Source organism: Gobio gobio (assembly GCF_949357685.1).
Source record: "Gobio gobio genome assembly, chromosome: 22".
In the NCBI taxonomy this organism is placed as follows: Eukaryota; Metazoa; Chordata; class Actinopteri; order Cypriniformes; family Gobionidae; genus Gobio; species Gobio gobio.
This window is the reverse complement of record NC_137118.1, coordinates 32,146,817-32,160,087: the sequence shown is the minus strand read 5'-3', so window position 1 is coordinate 32,160,087 and position 13,271 is coordinate 32,146,817.

Sequence of the window (13,271 nt, the reverse complement as noted above, 5' to 3'; positions counted from 1 at the left end):
TGCATCCACGCACCGGCAGTGTTTTTTTCACGCAGCTGACGTTGTGCAAATCTGGCATTGAACTCGCGAAGTTTGTGGAAGTTTGTGTTGTCCTCCGTGAAATGTGCAGCGCGCGCGTCGTGCATCCACGCACCGGCAGTGTTTTTTTCACGCAGCTGACGTTGTGCAAATCTGGCATTGAACTCGCGAAGTTTGTGGAAGTTTGTGTTGTCCTCCGTGAAATGTGCAGCGCGCGCGTCGTGCATCCACGCACCGGCAGTGTTTTTTTCACGCAGCTGACGTTGTGCAAATCTGGCATTGAACTCGCAAAGTTTGTGGAAGTTTGTGTTGTCCTCCGTGAAATGTGCAGCGCGCGCGTCGTGCATCCACGCACCGGCAGTGTTTTTTTCACGCAGCTGACGTTGTGCAAATCTGGCATTGAACTCGCGAAGTTTGTGGAAGTTTGTGTTGTCCTCCGTGAAATGTGCAGCGCGCGCGTCGTGCATCCACGCACCGGCAGTGTTTTTTTCACGCAGCTGACGTTGTGCAAATCTGGCATTGAACTTGCGAAGTTTGTGGAAGTTTGTGTTGTCCTCCGTGAAATGTGCAGCGCGCGCGTCGTGCATCCACGCACCGGCAGTGTTTTTTTCACGCAGCTGACGTTGTGCAAATCCGGCATTGAAATCGCGAAGACGGTGGATGTTTTCCTCTGTTAGATGTGCTGCAGAGAGCCCTGCGCGCCTGATTCCCCGCTGACTCAAACACACGTGCATATAACATGCTGTGTGTTAAACGCTCTGCAACGCACCCCCGTCCCAAGGAAGGCTGAACAGAGCAAGTACCCCAGACCTGCAATCCGGATGGAAATAACAGCGTTTCCTCTGCATCGCGGCAACAACACTCCAGCCTAACTAACTTATACCACAACAGCGCCGCGATACAAAATGGCCTCACCCTCCCTTATTTAATATTCTCGGAGGAGGGGTTTATGTAAATATTGAGCCTGTTGATGTCACCAACCCTGGAGGAATGTGTGTAGTCGCCCACTGGCCGTTTGCTGTAGTTCTTAGAAACTGATTTCTTTAAAAGCAAATATCTCCCTTTGCTTTAAACTTTGAACGTTGTAACTTTGCAGATGTTGTTTATGCTCAAGCAGCAACATTACACGCTAGCTAAAGTTAGAATAGTGAAATCGTGGTTTACCACCCCTTTAAAAAAAAAAGGTCAAACTGTAAATCTGATTAAATAATTAATGATGAAATTCTTTGATATTAACACACTCAATGTATTTAATTGGTCTACCTTAATTTTAATCGGATTTTACAATGGCTTGTCTACAAAAAGTCCAAGGTTAAAGGCTAGCTAAGCTATAAAAAATATTTTCGGGGAAAAACTAGCTTTACAAATATTAAATGAGCTATTCATGTTGATGTCGATGAGCTATAAAGTAGTTTGATTAAAAAAGAAATGTGTTAAATAAAATTGATGATACTCACGTTTCGGCCTAAGTCCTTCACATTGCAAAGATGTTTACCCGATCCAATTTGATAGAAGGCGCTGTCTCGAAAAAACGAGGGGTCTGAGAATGCGGGACTCTGGGTGCGGGACTGTAGATGCAGCTGGCTCCGAGTCTTCAGCTTCATACTACTCAGGATGGTAGGGGAAGGTACCGCCTTTTCCGTCTATGATTGGCTAGAAGGGCTCTCCTCCGATTGGTTATATAGCTCACGTTCATGGCAGGCTGTCAGCTAGTCTGTTTTGATCGTCGTTAACAGGGTTGCCATATTGGGCGGTTTCGCAATCTATTTTGCGGGCAAAAACGGGTTTGGGCGGGTGGATAAAAATTGGGCTGGTTTTGGATCAGTTCGGCGGTGTTTTTGTAGCCGAATCACCGGCACTTCAGATCCTTCTTCCTGTGACCCTCTGTTCAGCAGGCAGCCGTCTCACTCACACACACACTACATCTCTGGGCTGGCTGACGACGTGCCCTGACGTAAACAAACAGACACTCCCTCCCACCTTCAGCTCATGTCACATCATCTGTCCTTCTCCGTGCGATACAAGAATCGATACGCTGGCACCAAATATATATTAATTATAGAAATAATTGAAATGTTAAAGTGAGTTATTTTGTATGTCCATATATCCACTCAATGTTTTCATGTTAGGCTAATGCTTTTGTTCCAAGCGACTTTTATTGACAATAAACAGACTCCCAGCAAACACAGCAACGTTGTAAAAACATTTTTTTCACGTTGTGAAAAGGTCGTGATAACATTTTTATCCTACATATTTAATACGACAAGATGTCGGGTTTTTTTCACGTTATAAAAAACGTTTTTTCACAACGTTGCAGAAACGTATTTATAACATTTTTATCACGTTACCACGTCTCCTTTCAACGTTGCAGAAACGTATTCATCACGTTACCACGTCTCCTTTCAACGTTGCAGAAACGTATTTATCACGTCCAAACTGTTCTTCACTTCACACATGTAATCAAAATGTTTTTACTGTTATCTTTGAAAAAATGACTTTAATATAAAACAATATAACTACAGTAAGAGAAATAGATTAAGTGGTATTTATAGATCTCTTTATAATTCGTCATAGGCTAGTCACAGGTTACGATATTTCTGTACATCTGAATATTCAGCTCATTACTAACACTTTTTACATTTCACCTTACCTGTAGGGCGGACCTCTGGTTGTTGCCCATTTTATAAAACTACATTAACATATGTAGTATTAATAATTTATACTATACACAAATGTAGTCACTCATTGTATTTATTCACACAATATAAGAAATATGATTAGGTCGTTCACAAAAAAGAAAAATCTGTCATTTACTCATCCCTGAGTAAATCCAATGTAAACCTGTATGACTTTCTTTCCACTGTTCAACAAATGGAGGTTTTAATGTTAACCTTAGTCAGGAGATAAGCATAATGTTCCTTATTCACCATTCACTTTTTTTGAACCAAAGAAAGTGAATGGTGAATAAGGTCAGAAACATTAACTTTAAGGTCTAACAAAGTCACACAAGTTTGGAACAACAACAAAAGTGTTAAATGATAACACCTTTGTCATTGTTTGCAGAGATAATGTATAATTAAATTCCAGTACTTTCAAGGACCTTGAGATTTTTTTCAAAGACTACAATTAGCGCCCTCATTAATAATAACAGAAAATTCTTAACAGATAAATAAAACTACGCCAATAAAACAAAATGGTACAAATAAAGTACAGCAAATTTAAATAAGAACATTAACAAATAGAAAAATCCAAGAAATGTCAGTGCACAGATGTTATAACAGAAAAAAACTCATCTGTAAAATGTAAATTTTCTCTAACTAGTTACAAATTATTTTATTGCAATTGTTATAATAATTAAAATACAATTTATAACTTATCAATTAATATACATTACATATGTAAAGTTTATAATGGCTATTATTGTTCAATAAATAATATTTTATAATATTGGCATACTTGATTTTGAGAAAAAGTCTGTGTTTTAGTTGTTTTTCAGCGCTTCCGTAGCAGGTTACATTGTTATGCCAGTAGGTGGCAGCAAGGGGCTGTCTTAATGAGTGAGTTAGTAAGTAAACCATTCATTCAATGCAGATTCATTCTGTTATAGTGCTGAATTCTGTGACCCTAGTTATAAGGTTAGGATTAGGGATGGGTTTAGTTGTAACAGTCAACTAGGGTCACATAATTTGGTAGGTCAGATTTCGGCACAACACCAGAAATCTGACGCTTCATTTCATAGAGATCATTGCATTTACTAACGTTGACGCCCGTCATGTAAAATCCCCTTAACCACTGAAAGAATACTATGACAAAGATATAGATATACAGCAAATGTGGGGGGAAGTATGTTTCACACTGGTGCACTAAATAGATGTATTATAGCAAACAAAGTTTAGTCATGTTCCTGAGTAATATCTGCATGCACCTAATTCTGCAGAGAACATATAATATGACAGCAGACAGCAATCCATATGAGAGAGAAATCTGGTGTGGAAGGTGGATCTGGAACCGACTTCTGTCCAGGTTGTCACAACATCTCTTATTTATCTGTCTTCACAAACTGCCCTGAAATACAATTCAAATATCAACAAGGATTGTTATAAATATAATGTGAGGTTCTTACATTCAAAATGCTCATTTGGCCTCTGTGTTAAAGTGTGCAGAGAATTCTGCCGGACTGAAATTTAGTCTTTTAGTCATTCATTCCCTTCTTATACTAATGGTAACACATTTATAACACAACAATAAATAACTCAAAACTAAATCTCTTTAATACTGCAAATACCACGTAGAGTCATATGATTTCCGTGATGCAAAAACATGCATGAAACCACAGAATCCAGTCACAATTTACTGTATAAAGCGGAACGCCACAGAATTTGGCAATTTTTGAATTAATAAATTAAAAGTAGGGCGGTACAATGAAACAGATACCGATACAGACTAGTGTCTGTGAATATTAAAGCTAAAAAAACTGCTAATGAAATCTGAAGTCTTTATGTTCTGCCATGTCTGTGTGAATGAGCGCTGCAGTTTCGACTACTACGCAAACTAAAGCGTGTGTGACGCTTGCAATGATTTCAGTGTCTGCTGTCTCTCAATACATTAACTTTATCTGCAGAGCTGCTCTCAGAGTCACTTCATGAACATTTTACCATTTCATTTACAAGAACTATCAACATTTGTTGTATCATATACACACAGGAATGTTTGAGGTTTTACTTACAAGTCAGATGGTTCATAGTACCTTAGAGATGTTCTCTGCACATCCATCAGAATCTAGAAACATAAACAATTTGTCACAGAGCCAACAATATGTGGTATACAATGTCAGGTTTATTAGAAATAAATAAACTAGAGCACGTGGTTAAAATGCTGAAAAAAGTAAGAATATACAGGATATACAATATATAATATCTTTAGATATCAGAATTTATGTTTTGGGGTTTTACAGATGCATGGAGATATATACGTAATAATAATAATTGATGGAAAACCATGTAAGATAAAAGAAAAAAGGTGTTTGAAATAGTTTCAGCTCATTGTCACGCTCCATGTGAGTGACGTCACCGATTAACTTTACAGTGCAAACTTTTAGGTTAAATAATTAGATTAACGTTACTTCCATTCATCCATTGACAAATTGCCAGCAAAACGTTAACAAAACTATCAAAGCCCTCTTATCTTCACATAATATGTGATTAAAACCCCAAACTTTCATAAACAAGAGCTCAAGGCTAGTTACGTTAGCCTAAGTTAACGTTACCTTTCATAAAGTTAGCCTAACGGCTAACGGATTTTTTCCGAAGACACTAACGTTAAACCATTTCTATAAATTAAATATTCAACATAACAACGGAACAGTTGTATGTATTATATGTGTAGTTTAACATTATATGTGTAATTTTAGGGATTAAACTTACCTGAAATCAGTGAAAACAACAGTGACAGGACGCAGGCGGAGTCTTGCTGTTTCACTGTCGCCCCGTTTCCATGGTAACTCCCACCGCTCCAGTTTAAAAGCGACTCGGATGTTCAACACGCACGCCCATTAAACACGTCATATGTCAATTACACAGCGTTTCAAGAATTAAAACATCACATAGGCTTACTGATGGAGTAGAAAATGTCCCAAAAGTTGATAACGTTGTTTAATTGGATAGTGCAGCCTAGCCCTACATCATCACAGCCTAGGTTCGTGCGTAGTAATATTTATACGCATTTTCGTGTGATCGGGCTCATTTTTACACTCTATGAGCTGTTTGATCCACGCGCCAGGCTCGTGATGAGCTATGAAACAACAATAATCGATTGGATTATTCTAGCTTGCTATCAGTTAAATGAGCAGAGACCACTGAAAGTAAGCATTCACATATTACCTTTAAGTCCTTTTGATATCGAATGCTCAGCTGCATAAATCAGTCTCACTCAGTCACTGAATCGCCTCAATGGTAAAATGTTACTGAAATTTTTACACAAACAGAAAGTAGCCTATCATTGGAGGTTTGGCATCTGGTTGTATTTTGGTACTGTCATGACGTTTTTTAAACGTCCTATTCCAACGTGCAGATTACGTTATTTTAACACCAGAATAAAACGTCTAACAAAAGTTGTAGTTTGGTAGTAGACAAACGTAATATTTACGTTTTTTTGACTACTTAAAGAAAACGTACCAGGTTGGTATTTTTACAACGTTTTTGAAACGTTTTATTTTGGTTACATTATTTTTCTATTTAAAAAAACGTTTTTAAAACGTCTTTAAAACGTTGTACTGCAACATTACCTAATTGCAACCAAAATACAACGTTGTGAAACGTTGTAAAAACGTTTTGTGTTTGCTGGGCTCATTGATCGCCTAAGTTGATCGCATTATTTTCCGTAACATAAGCTTATAGTTTAATAATATAATAGTCAGACTGAGGACGCTTGCGTCCATTCCGTTTTCCTTTTTTTTAAACCAGAAATTAAATATGGAAACGCGGTTTCTTCTTTTTTTTTTAACACTGATTAATAGAATTAGCAGATACAAGGTAATTTTCCTAATACCTTATTATTATTTTATTAAAAATAATATAAATGATTTATAACTTGTTTTTTTTTTAATGTGTAAATATGCTCAATTTAATTTCTAGGGGTTTTGCGTCAATACACAGATTCTAAAAGGGCCCATAGCAGTGCCTTTTCTTCTGGAATCAATAGAATGACTACGGACAGAGGCATAGAAAGTCCGTGTAGTTTTTTGTTGAAATTTGAAAAGATGAAATTTAAAAAAGGGTGCAGCTTGGTTTTTTTGTTTAAAAGGGAAAAAAAAGCAGAAATGGCTGTATTTTGTTTTCCAAATGTATTGTTGTCATCAAATAATAGTATTAGAAAATTGGACATTTCCGATCGTTTTTTAATTTGTAATCATTATTTGTAAGTCTATTGTGTTTCATTTGACTGATCCTATCTTTACCTGGAAATAATTTTACAAAAGAACATTTGAAAATTGACATTTTTTATATGAATCTGTTCATTTTTAGTTTATTTGTGTATAGCCTACGTTTTGATTTAAATTTTGTTGTTCAACATAGTATTTAAAAATACAACAACCATTCCATTTTTGTTTTGTTTCCATGGTTAAAAACGAAAAAGGAATGGATGCAAAAGTACACGAACTGTTGCGTTAATTTCATTGAATGTTGTTTCTGAAATCGGTTAGGCTAGTCGATAAATAGGTCATTTTAAAGCTTGTTAATGATTTCAATGTATTTAAACGAGAAACGAGCCCAAACAAAAATTGGGCGGTTTTTGGGCGGGTTTTGGCGAAGTTTTGGGCTGGAAAACCCTGCTGGCATCTGGCAACCCTGGTCGAAGTCAACGAAGTCAATCCAACATAGCCTTCTAAGAAAAGCGCTATATGTGCGTGTCTTCAGATTTATATTTCAAGTTCACAATTTCATAGCCTGTTTAGATTGTGTTTAGATTAGTCTTAGCTGTTTCCTAACCCTAACCTCTCAATACCTGCGCCAAAACCATTTATTACTGGAGCTGTTCTCCCTGTCCGTTGATTTATACCTAATCCTAACCTCAAGATGATCCGGTATGATGTTCTCCAAGTTCTCCTTTGCCCAAATATGACACCAGCGACACTTAACTTTCAAACACACACACACACACACACACACACACACACAAAATAATTACTAGTAATGTTTAACATACAGTTAACATTTACATTTACATTTAGTCATTTAACAGACGCTTTTATCCAAAGCGACTTACAAATGAGGGCAATAGAAGCAGCTAGAGCAGTCCAAGGGCAACAATATCAACAATATGCAAGTGCTGTAACAAGTCTCAGTTAATCTAGCACAGAACAGAATTTTGTTTTTGTTTTTTTTGTTTTTTTTATAAATAAATTAGACAGACAGACAATGAATAGAATGATAAGTGCTATTCTCGATCGGTCAGGTGTTGCTGGAAAAGATGTGTCTTTAGACGTTTTTTGAAAATGGCTACAGACTCGGCCGCACGAATTGAGATAGGCAGGTCATTCCACCAGGTGGGAACGGTCCAGGAAAAGGTCCGTGACAGCGATTTCATGCCTCTCTGGTATGGCACCACAAGGCGTCGTTCACTGGCAGAACGCAAGTTCCTGGAGGGTGTGTAAGTCTGAACGAGCGAGTTTAGGTATATTGGTGCAGAGCCAGTGGATGTTTTGAAGGCAAGCACCAGTGCCTTGAATTTAATGCGAGTGGCTATTGGTAGCCAGTGCAGACTGATGAGGAGAGGCGTGACGTGTTCTCTCTTCGGCTCACTAAAGACCAACCTCGCCGCTGCATTCTGGATCAGTTGCAAGGGTTGGATAGTGCATGCCGGAAGGCCCGCTAGAAGAGCATTGCAGTAGTCCAGTCTGGAGAGAACAAGAGCTTGTACCAGTAGTTGTGTGGCATGATCTGATAGGAAGGGTCTAATCTTCCTAATGTTGAATAGTGCAAATCTGCAGGACCGGGTTGTTGCAGTAATGTGGTCAGTGAATTTTAGCCTATCATCAATCACAACCCCAAGGTTCCTGGCTGTCCTGGACGGAGTTATGGTTGATGATCCTAGCTGAATGGAGAGATTGTGATGCAGTGCTGGTTTGGCTGAGACCACAAGCAGTTCTGTCTTTGCAAGGTTGAGTTGCAGGTGATGTTCCTTCATCCATGCTGAAATGTCTGTTAGGCAGGCAGTGATACGAACACCAACCGATGGATCATCAGGTTGAAATGAGAAGTAGAGTTGAGTGTCGTCGGCATAGCAGTGATAGGAAAAGCCATGTTTCTGAATGACCGATCCCAATGATGACATGTAGATGGAGAAGAGAAGTGGTCCAAGCACTGAGCCCTGGGGAACGCCAGTGGCTAGATGATGTGACTTAGACACTTCACCACTCCATGACACCCTGAAGGACCTACCTGAGAGGTAAGACTTGAACCACTGGAGAGCGGTTCCTGAGATGCCCATCTTCATGAGAGTTGACAGGAGGATCTGGTGATTAACTGTGTCAAAAGCAGCAGACAAATTCAGTAAGATAATTACTGTGGATTTGGAGGCTGCTCTTGCCTGTCTCAGTGCCTCCGTAACTGAGAGCAGGGCAGTCCCAGTTGAGTGGCCGCTTTTGAAACCGGATTGGTTGATGTCCAGGAGATTGTTCTGTTCAAGAAACGTAGAGAGCTGATTAAACACAGCCCTCTCAAGTGTCTTTGCAATGAAAGGTAAAAGAGATACCGGTCTGTAGTTTTCTAAAAGTGCTGGGTTTAGAGAGGGTTTTTTAACCAGCTTAAATGCTGTGGGGAAAGTCCCGGTGTGAAGAGAGGTGTTGACAATGTGAGTGAGTGCAGGAGTAACAGAAGAAGAAATGGCCTGAAGGAGGTGAGTGGGGATAGGATCAAGCGGACATGTAGTGGGATGATTGGAAAGGATGAGTTTGGAGACATCTGCTTCGGAGAGCAGCGAGAAGGAGGGGAGCATGTGTGTGATGGTCGTTGAGATGTGTGTGTCGGTGTGTGTTAATGTTGATGCACTAATATTGTGTAATCCTTACCTTGAAATGGCTAACAAATGTTATTTGTTTTGGAAAGAGATTGTTTCTATAGAAGATGGGACGAATCAGTACATTAGCATGACAAAAAACTCTGCTAGCTATAGAAGAAGATGGGACGAATCAGCACATTGGCATGACACAGTGGCCCTTAACCACCACATTTCTGTGTGGCTTTAAAGTTACTGTACAGTCGATTTACCCATAGTGTTTGCCTCAACTAGATACACCATGTGAACTGGGAATATAAATCTGACGGCACGCACACGACAGCCTGGCCTGCCATAAACGTGAGATGACGTTTCACGGCCAAATCAAATAACCAATCGGAGGAGAGCCCTTCTAGCCAATCCTAGACGAAAAAGGCGGTACCTTCCCCTACCATCCCGGGAAAAAAAATATTGCAACATTGCAAAACGTTTTTTAAATGGCAAACGGTGCTGCGTTGAACACCCTGTTCTGAAGACGCAAGAGATGCAACAATGGCAGCTGAGAAGGCCATTCTTTGTGTTCTTTTTGAGGAATTTTCGGAGCATGATGAAATCGATATAAATACGTGTTTAATACTGTGAAATACATGCAATCACTGCCCTTACCGTCCAGAATAAAAGACAACATCCCAATCCCATTTAATGAACCTTTTTTTTTTTTTAAATCTCCTGGTAATTTTATTTTATTTTATTTCTAGTTCTTACTTTTTTAATAGCTTGTATTTTCTTTCTCATTTTTATGTAAAGCACTTAATTACCATATACGAAATTTGCCTTGCAATGAAGCTAAAAATATAAATAAATACATCATCATGTTGATATATATGCTGGAAATTTATTTTTTTATGACAATCATGTCTTCTAATATCTTCAATTGTTGCGTATACTGAGCTGTTGTAAACATCTTTATGCATTTGTAAACATCTTTACTTGGACCCATTGTGCGAGCTGTCTCTTTAATACCGCGTGGTTTATATACATGTTGCTGCTGATTGGGCTGACATTTTTGACACACCCACCAAACGAGATAAAACACATCTCAAACCTGTTGCACACCGTTGCACACGTTTCTAGGAAACATGACGTTCAACCGGAAACCGTAGCAAAACGTTGCGCACCGGTTTGAGCTTTGAACGTGCCCCTGATGAACTCCACTGTACATCTTCCTCACATCTGGACTGACAGACTTCCAGTCAACGATACCTACACAAGAAATGAATGCAATAAACTTTCTAAATATTTTAAAAACTTTGTTCATTTAATAATGAAATGAAATGGTAATTTCCAACTTATGACCAGCTAGTGTGACTAACAGTAGGCTTGTTTGAAATGAGCAAAATCTGCGCAGAACCGATCACCGCGATCACCGGTGATCAGCGCGAGATGCATGCCAGTTAGAAAAGTGTCCGAGGGCGGTCCGCCTTGTATCGAAAGCCAACAGGGCCAAAAACACGTGCATTTTAACACGTATTTAACACGTTTTTTACGTGTATTTAACACGTATTTCTCGTGTTAAATACACGTGAAATACGTGTTAAATATGTGTGACGAATCAGCGCGTATTTCACGTGTATTTCACGCGTATTTAACACGTGAAATACACGTAAAATACATGTAAAATACGCGTTAAAATTCAGTTTGACCGGGTCAGTGTCATTGGCTGCTGAAGACTTGGGTCTAACCATTTCTGTGAGCTTAGAGGGGTGTCCCATTCATAGACTAGGCCAGTGGTTCCCAACCACGTTCCTGGAGGACCCCCAACAGTGCACATTTTGCATGTCTCCTCAATCAAACACACCTGATTCAGGTCATCAGCTCATTAGTAGCTACTCCAAGACCTGATGTGGGTGTGTCAGACAAAGGACACATCCAAAATGTGCACTGTTGGGGGTCCTCCAGGAACGTGGTTGGGAACCACTGGACTAGGCTACCACCATTTAACATGCTATAGATCAGCTTATTTATTTTGTCCTTTTTTTTTGTTTCTTTGTTGGTATGGAAAATGTAGCCTAGATAAAAATTAAAATTGCTATAATATATATAAAAATAAAAATCATGCCTTTTTGTGAATAAACACAGTGACATTCTAGCTTTAACATCAAAGCATTAACATTTGTGTGGGGAAATCAGTTAGAGATTGGACACTCATCAGACAGTACAAACAGTAGGTACACAGGATGTACACATATTATCCATTTAAATTATTTTTTTAAAAGACTTATAGGGTGCCAAACTTTAAACCTTGTTTAAAAATAAGCAGGTTTACATTTAAACCATCATTTTGAACATAGATTTAATTTATATTTAAAATGGATTAACTTTAATCATGTTGCTCCATAACTTTAAACTCAGATTTAAAAATCTCAATTATGGATTAATTTAAAAGATTAAAAATGTGAGGAGGTTTAAATAAAATAAGTGCACCTATAATTAAAGGAGCTGTATGTAGGACTGTGGCCAAAACTGGTACTGCAATCACTTTCAAATTACTGTAGAGCGGTGTATCCCTCTCCCTCCCCCTGACTCGAGGTTGCCAGCTAGGCTGCAGGATCCAGCAGGAACATAGGCTGCTACGAGGAGGTTTCAATGGCAAGTGACGAGTCGTACACAGTAAGATTTTTTTCTTTCTGTTAATTATGTTCATGCTTCAAGAGCGATGTTTTGTGAAGTAATTATGAATCGTAAAAATTTACTAATGGCGATTAGCCAAATATAATCGTAAATATGAACGATCGTATGTGACAGTACATTCCCACATGAAAAAATACTTTAGTAAAATTACAGCAAAGCTAAATAACATTAGCAATGGTCATACAGGTCCACTTGCAGCATGTTTTGTCCACTATATATGCGAAGAACGAATGAGGAATAATTTTTACAGAGGTAACGTTAGGCTACTGTCTCAAATACGTTTTCACATTGCAATAATAAGCGTGCTAATGTTGTTTTCCTCAGCATCCCAGCATAATGACAGAGAAACGGGCTCTGATAATGCATTACTAATGTTAGCAATGACGACTCGCCGTTTTTATTTACCAAACAATTCCTTAACGTTACCTTTTCAATTCAATGACCCACCTCCTCCATCTGCGCTAACCTACGTTACTTTGCACGAACATGCATAACTTTGTTCGACTGTCATGAATATTTGAAATGTCCATTTACATTAAGTACAAGTTAGCCAAACATAGATGAACCTTACCTGTCCAGGAGAAAATTAGCAACGTTGGCATCAGTCTTCAAATTATTCTCCGTTTTCTGTCGTCTCCATCTTTCAAAGGCTTTTTATAGCCTTTTTAATCTCTTATACAAATCCTTGTTTTATTTCGGACACTGTCACAACGTTTTTCTGATTCATAACGAGGTCGTTTAGGTTTCGTAAAGTTAGACATTGTTTATCCAAAAAGTTTGTAGCTGCAGCTGTGGTAACTAGAGCAGTGTCAGGGTTCTGTCACTTCTGTCTAGTTTATTCATGGTTTTGTGACAGAGCCCTGACACTCCTGTATTGTTTGTCTTGTCTTGTGTGAGCGCGCAGCTTTGAGCATGCTCGAGCTGCGTGCTCTTCTGTCCTTGTGTTTTGTGTGCGGCGTGGTGTTCGGATCCCAGCACTTCGGTCTAGTTTGGGTTTCAGTTTTGTGTTGGGATTCGGACATTCATGCTCCGCGTGTTTGTTTTGTCATGTGAGCGTGTGCTCTTCT